The following is an 8,356-nucleotide window of genomic DNA, read 5'->3' as shown; positions in this document are numbered from 1 at the left end:
TGTCCTCCAGATACACACATCAATCTAAATCTTATTGGTCTTCTTACCTTCATTATTGCCAAGGTTTCTCACCCTGATATGGAGCAATATGAAAATCTGAACATCTAGAAAATCAAATAAGTGAAATTCCCCATCCAACCAAAGATCCAGATTTTTACTCATCTCCTTTCATAGATATATGAATTGAATTTCTTGGAGGGTACTATATGAATTGAATTAAATAGAAAGGATGTGAAGGATAAATTCTATAGAAATTTATTACTTTCTCACCATATAGTATTTCCCAACCTGGCCTTGCTATAGTTCGTCGCTCCCTTGTCTCCACAGCCAATCGCTCCCGCATCCACTTCTAGTCTTTGGATGCCTTTTTATTTTCCAATGTAGACACACTCAACAAAATTAACAAGACATGTCTTCCTCGATCTCCCTTGCTTCTTAGTTTTCGCAATCCCCCTACCCTGTTTTCTATGTGTGGTTGGGGGTGCTAAATCTAGTCTGGAAACAGCAAGTAACGAGAGCATGCGAAGACATTTAGATAGTAAACTGAGAGATTAGTTTGTGGCTATTTTAACAAGACCAACCACCTCCTAAATTTTAGAAAGTTATTTTTATTGTTTCATGGACCCACCTCCATCCCATTTCATGATCTAACAGGACATGTAGAATTTTCAGATTCTGATAGGTGAATTCTCAGCTGTGTCAGCAATTTTCAATAATATCATTTAGGAACTTTCGTAAATATTAATTTCAATCCCGTAATCCACATCGGCCAAAGAAGGCAAAAATGCAAATGTTTTCATCATTAAGTTTGAGAAATAAGGCTATATAAATCCTGTCATGGATGGTTAAAGTTTAATTATGAATCTCACAATTATAGACTCATCTTTTTAGACTGGCAACCTAAGCAAAACTGTTAATTGATCTTCTCCATTGTGATGAACATCAATTATTTCCGAAACCTATCAAAGTTCTGTCTATTTTGTGGTCAGAGGAAAGTTTTTTTGACTGATTAATACATGCTTTTCTTTTCTTTTCTTTTTTTAATGTGCTTTGGCATTAAGGATGAACGGTTAACTTGAAGGCAGATTGAAACTTTCATGAATATGTTTGAAGGAGCAGGGACAAGCACTACAAGAGCTATACAAGATGCATGAATTTTGTATATTTGAACTGACGACGTCTCTTTGCAATACTTGTAAATGAATTTGATGTTGCTATTAGGGCAAAGTGCTTTGCCATATGTCATATGCTGACGGCACTATGCTAATTTATGGACAAGGCCTTGCTGAACTCCATGTTAGAGCAGTCTGAGGGAAGTCCTTAGTTGTAAGGTCAGTTAAAAAGTAACCATAGTTGCAATAATTATGAGATGCAAGTCTAGTAGGAATTGATATGAAGCCCCCATCAAAATTGATGGAACTACAGAAAAGGTTCCATTGGATATACTAGTAAATCCTAACATTTCATGCCTTAACGTGTTTGGAATTGCAAGTTATAATTTTATAAACATGATCTTAGTTGTGCAGGGAAATAGTATAAAAGCCATAAGATCGTAAAAATTGAAAAATTCAAATTAAGATTTTTCCATTTTTGAGCCTTCTCTTTTTGATAATTAAACACCTCCTGTTTTTTTTTTTTAAATTATTATTAAAAAAAACTCAGATCTCAAAATTGAAAATTATTAAATCAGGAAAGTGATAACCTCAAGATTGTGAAATTAAACTATAATCAGCCTAGATGATATGGAATCAAGTGAGATCCATAATGTACGATGATTAAATTGTTAAGCCGCAAGAGAGTCAATCCGCACAACGGGAATACGGCTGACGTGTGAATACTGTGGTAAAATCAAATGGCATATGACAAGGAATGAGTCGCACATTAGAGAACACTTTGGAATTGAAGACAAAGTGGTGGAAGTTTGATAGAAGACACGTGTGCGTGCGCGTGTATCTTGGATTTCTATTGAAGGGTTAGGAACAATAAAGGAATGGCAATAGTTGGAAGTTATAAAAGTTATGCAAAATCTGAGTAGAGAGTATGTATGCACTTATAGTCGTGGAGCTATCATGGCCAAGATCTTGGATTTTTAGAGATTTAACAAAAAGGGATGGCCATAGATGATATAATTGGAAGTCAGAGGGACGTACATATTCTGGGTAGAGTATCAACGTAGCATGTAGGGCGAAGGATCGATAAACCCAACCGCATAATGTTGGAATTGGAACAAGGTTTCTTTTTATGACTTACAAGGTTAAAATTTCTTTTACATCCTTTTATTATGAAAGAGGTATAATTTTATTGGAGCGGTTAACTTTTTTGTAAATAAAAGTTTTCCGAATCCTTTTGCTGTTACTAGAGAATTATGAGTCCAGTAATTATCATTGTTGATAAGGAATCTCAATAAGAAAATGTATGTATACATGCATGTGTGTGTGAGAGATTAGGCTCAAATTGATTGGATTTGATTCCGGTCAAGTTCCTACCATTCTATCCGTATGGATTTTCAGATAGCAAAATAAAAGTTAACAGTCATTTTCCATCTATTTGAATTTTAAAAAATTTTAAAAAATATACCATTTGGGATGAATCATGGAAGGCTATGTACATTCAATGGTGTGGATGGATTTGTATTTATTTTGAAATATTTTTGTTTATTGCTATAGAGTTTATATATGTTTTGGAGTATTTTTATTTTTTTATTTTCATTTATTTTAAAAAATTTATATTTATTTTAGAGAGTTTATATTTATTTTTTATATTTATAGAAATTGCTATAAAATATTTGAAATTAAAATCATCAAATTTATATAATTCAAATAATTTTTTTTTCCTAATACCTGAACATAAGAGCAGAATTTGTTTGAGTACTAGCTCATCATAGTTATGTTATGTCATGTCATTTATGATCCATAAATTCCTGTCCATCAATTACCTTTCTATGAATATTGCATTGGAAAATGCTGGAAAAAAAGGGACAGCATAGGTTTTTTACATTTAGAAGCAAAACCAAGTGCATCCGTCCAAAGCTTTGAAATTATTTTCTAAGATACTCGTCGCCTAGGACATCTTTCATGTTTTTGTAGCAACTTGACATGTAAGTTAGAGATTATGAAAGCATATGAATTATAGTTTTAAAATCTTATATTTAGTAATTTAGATCTATCATTAATCTTAAAATTATAATTTCTTAAAGGATCTGATATACATTTTTGTTTAAAAAAAAAAGTCTCATCTTCCATGTGCCAATTTTCATTGAAGATCTATTCTTTTGAGGATAAAAAATTTATTCAAAAATTTATATTTTTTTAAATAAATATTTTTCAAATAATATTTAGATAACAAAATAATTTATCTATATTTTTTTGTATATCAAAAAATGATTCGAGAATCTGTTATTCACGTTCTTTTGAAATACTAATTTTCTAAATAAATTACTAAGATTTATAATTTTTTCATATTATTTTTTATTTTATAAATATTATTATATATAATAATATAATATATTATATTATATTATAACATATTATGTTATAATATATAATATTATATAATATATATTCATAAATATAGATAATACATGTTATACATATAATATAATATAATAAATTATATTACATAAAATAAAATAAAATATACATTATAATATAATATATAATATTAATATATATTAAAATAATATATAATATTTTATTTTATTTTAGTAATCATATAAGATATGTTATATTATAATAATAAAATAAGATATTATTCTATAATATCATATTATTATAATCATATATTATATTAAAATAATAAAATAGTATTTCGATAATTATATTATATTATATATAAGATAGTATTATATATTATTATATTATTATTATTATGGGGTTAGAGATAAATTAGGAATGAAATAAAAATTTTATTTTTTTTTTGTTGATGAGAAAATGACTTACGGTGGATAAGATTTTTTTTTTTATTTCATAACTACATATTATTTATAAAAAATAATTTATCCATCTGAAAAAATATGAAAGATCAAATGAAAAATTAATTAAGTTTTTTATGATATTTATTCATATATATATATATATATATATATATATATATATATATATATATATATATATAAGACTTTGAGGGTATGCGTGGGAACACTACAGTAGCCGCTCAAACGCTTGTGGAGGAGGATTGAAGAGAGGACGCACTCCAGGATTTTACAGCCGACGGACGGTCTCCGCTGCCTCTCCATCGGTTGACTCACGTGCGTGGAATCCATGACCGCACCCGATCCTGGTGTCGAGCGTAGCTCACCGGAGGACATTTTTAAGTATCAATGAATCCAGCATGTGATCTACGGCAGGAAGGTTGCCTCCCCGTCAAACGGTCAAATCAACCCTTCTAGAGCCGAGGGCGTTCCAACTTCTCGTGAGGAACGAGGAGCGAACGGCAAACAACTGGCAATGGTGTGAGTCCCACCACCCGCACGCATTGCATGCGCCCGCGGGCACCCAACTTACCACGGTGAGAATTGGTAACCCGACGAGGAAACCGAGAAGGAAACATTTGCATGGTAGCTTCGTCTCCCGCCAAACTCCCTTCGATTCTTGCCGTGAACCAGAGAAAATTATACGAGCTTTCTAAGACTTTTACTTGCCATAGTTTATTTTAAAATTTCAAGGAATCATATTACCAAAAAAAAAAAAATTAAGGAATCAAAATGAAAAATGGGCCCACGCAAAATAAATAAATGGACATTTATTAACAGTTTAGGAATGTTTACATTTTCAACACAATATTAAATAAATGTAAAATTTATATTAATTGAAATAATTAGACTACTTTTTATAGAATTTGCAAAGAAAAAATTAGTGGGAGAAGTTTATTCAATCAAACAAATTCTTTGCTGTGGATGAGCACTCACCTGAAACCTCCGAATTCTGAATAAATTCAACAACTTCCATCCAAAAATGTTCTACATGATCACTAAAGATGGTCAAAGACTATATTTATTTAAGTTGAATGTGGCTATATTTATATCAGTTCCCTCTCGCCACTGTAACGTGTCAAAGCGAAGTGAATGCCACCAACTCCGATGGCTTGGTCCGTAGATTGACCTGAGAACATATAGACTTGTCCTTTCGGCTTGGTTGGATACCCTGATTTCCCATCAACAAATAATTTAAAATAATGCTTACGTAGTCCTAAGATGGAAACTGATTGATACGGTAGGGATAGAGGAGCTATCGCATCTAATTTCATATTCCTCAAAAATAAAATAAAAAAAATAAAAGGATAGTTTCGGCAATGGCAGCGGGTAGCGTATCCACAGCCCACGCTTGATTATAAAATATCCAAAAATTCTAAGTTCATTTTATTAAAAAATAATAAATTTATTGGACACATGAATCTACCTTATTAATCTTTATTCGGATAATCTAATACATCTCTTAACATATAAAATTCAGATTCTCGCGTAAGATAAATATATATATATCTATCTATCGATTAAATTTTAAATCCATCTCAAATTCATATACATTTAATTTTAATTTTTTTTAATTTTATAAAATATTATTAAACATATCTTATTAGGATTCTATATCTCAAAATATATCAAAAGAATGATAAGTAGCAATCCAAGCAATCTAATTGCATGCAACAAGTGCACTTAAACATGACATAATTATTGAAGACATATCATATATTTAAGAGGAGTGAAACAAGTCAACCATATCGTTCTCCCGTTCAATTCAAAACAGTCGGTATTCTCATTAAACTTACCAATTTCCACCGCGCTATTTCTGTTTTGTTCCTTTATTCAGCTATATGGATATATCCATAAATAAATTAGTAAGTTTCTTTTTTTTTTTTTTTGTCTTTTAAGAAAAGAAACCACAAATTACATTAAAACCAAAAAGAGTAGGCCCCCAAAAGCCCACAATATTAAAGAGATTTAAAGGCCAGGAAAAAAACCAGAAAACTCCACCATCTCGTCATTCCCAAAATGCCCCTGCTAGCTCTTCCAGGCGTGGACCAAGAGCAGGAACCCGTCGGCGCTCTGCAGCTCTGTCTCCTCGGGGCTCGCCCACTCCATCACCGTCGAGCTGCTCGCCGACGACGCCGATGACGACGGCGAGGACGAACTCGTCTTCAACAAACTCTGGCTCCTCCCCATCTTCCTCCTCACTTCCCCCCCGCCACCGCCGCCGCAGTCGCCGCCGCTGCTCTGGCTCCGATTCCGATTCTTCCCCAAAAATCCCCCAATCCCCTTATAGCACACCCCCCTCGCTCGCCCGCCGAAGCCCTTCACAAAATGCCTCTCCTCCCCGGCCTCCCACTCGAACCGGAACACGAACACCGCGTGCCCGAGCTCCGCCGCCGCCGCCGCCGCCGCAGCCGCTGCCGCGGCAGTGGAGGCGGTAGCGTGGGGTTTGTCCTTGGGCTGGAAGAACCAGTTGTAGAGGTCCCACGAGACCTGGATCCGTGCGCCGCTCTCCACCTCCACCCGCTCGCTCCCACGGAACTTCCACTTGAGCCGCCGCACCTGGAGAACATTCCTGCCGTCGACACCCAACCACATCCCCACATCCCTCTCCTTTTCCTTCTTTCCCAGATCGATCGAGATCTCTCTCTCTTTCCCCCCGAATAGCGCCCTCGTCTTGTACGATCTGCCGCCGCCGGGTCCCCAAGGCTACATGCTCCCTTCTCGAGATCAGGATCGAGTTCCATGGGCTCTTTCCCTTGCGGCTTTGGTCCTTCTCCAGGCCTCGTCAACGAGATCGCCGGCGACAAGGAGCATCTCTCCATCCACCGCCACGGCGACGAAGTACCCGGCAGACGGCTCGGGGCCGCCGCCTGCGGGAAAACGCGCCCGCGTCAGGTTCCACGAGAACTCCACCGTCCGGTGCCCAGGTGGTCCTTGAGGTGAAACCGCTTCGATCCCTTCCGCTTCCAGAACAGCCAGGGCCGGATCCGGAACCGGAGAGTCTCCTCGTCCTCATCGTTCTCATCGTTCTCCTCCTCCGTCGCAGCCGCGGCTCCGCCACCGGCGCAGCGGAGGTCCGCGCGGAGGGAGATGCCCAGGACGGTACGGGACCAGGAGAGGCCGGCAAGGCCGAAGTGCGTCTCGTAGATCGACGTCGTCAGGCTCGGACCCGTCGCCGTCGACGCCGGCGGCACCCCGACAGCACCGCAGCGGAAGCAGCTCGGAATCGGGTCCAGCATCCTCTCTTCCTCCAGTGCCCTTCTCCCCTCCAATTACCCCCAAAATTCCAAAATTCCAAGATTCGTAGGGATTCGGAGCTAGCAAAGCTAGACTTTTCTTTTAAAAAAAAAAAAAAATTCCCAAGACTGAATAGATAGCTGGTGGAATAGCGAAGAAAGAGCGAGCGAAAAGGCAAAGTGCGGAGCGAGAAAAGGAGAAGGCTTTAAGGAACAGAAGAGACCAAAGGCCGATTTTTTTCGGTTACAGGGACTGGGTTTTTTTTTTTTTTTTTGTTACAAGGACCGATTTCTTTTAAAGTTTAAAAAAAAAAAAAAAAAAACGCTTCTGTGTATCCTTTGAAGTACCTTCGCCATCGTCCATCCGATATCTTGCGTCGCTACGAAGTAAACGGACCATAAAATCCTCACCTTTTACATGGTACACAAAAATCCCGCTTCGTGCCCCTTAGACAAGTTTATAGGTAATACTAGCAAGCTCAAAAGTCAATAACTACGGCTTATCAATCCATAATTAAAAAAAAAAAAAAAAAAATATAAAATTTTTTTATTTTTAAAATATATTTTTAAACAGTAGACACCGTATGATTAGATAATATATATAAAGTAAACCAATCATTTAGTAAGTTAATAAATGATTTTGCATTACATAGTACAAACATATACTAGACAAATTAGTCATATAATAATTAATACAATCTTCAAATAAATTAATAAATAATTTTTATAACATATGTTCATCACTATATATATTATATGATCAATATTATATACTTATCAATTTTTTGATACATATTATAATTTTTTTTATACATATTCAGTAATAATTCAATACATGCATTTAGATAAATGATACATGATTTTCAAAATATATTTTTACTAGTATATGTTACATGATAAATAATAACATCAAGTAGATTAATTATTTAATAAATCAATACGTGTCTCTAAAAATCGATATATTATTTTCAAGACATTGTTTTTATCAAGACTAGTATACAGTACACAACTTTATAGCTTTATATAATATAAAATATTATATACATATATTTCTTAGATTCTTTTAATTCTTAAATACAAAAATTTTGAAAAAAAGAGAGAGATTTAGGAGGAAAAAAGATTAGAATAAAGAAGAAAAATCTCATGATGG

At 35.2% G+C, this 8,356-nt stretch overlaps 1 non-coding gene across 1 annotated transcript; it reads right to left on the bottom strand.

Annotated features, from left to right (window-relative positions):
* Window positions 1-5,729: 5,729 nt before the first annotated feature.
* LOC105050701 (uncharacterized) lies at window positions 5,730-7,401 on the bottom strand. The gene has a single exon (XR_012133958.1). It is a non-coding gene; the product is annotated as an uncharacterized protein (transcript).
* Window positions 7,402-8,356: the final 955 nt, after the last annotated feature.

The sequence above is a fragment of the Elaeis guineensis genome, chromosome 8, assembly GCF_000442705.2.
Source record: "Elaeis guineensis isolate ETL-2024a chromosome 8, EG11, whole genome shotgun sequence".
Taxonomy (NCBI): Eukaryota; Viridiplantae; Streptophyta; class Magnoliopsida; order Arecales; family Arecaceae; genus Elaeis; species Elaeis guineensis.
Note: the sequence above shows the minus strand (reverse complement) of the source record. Positions and strands in the feature narration are given on the sequence as shown.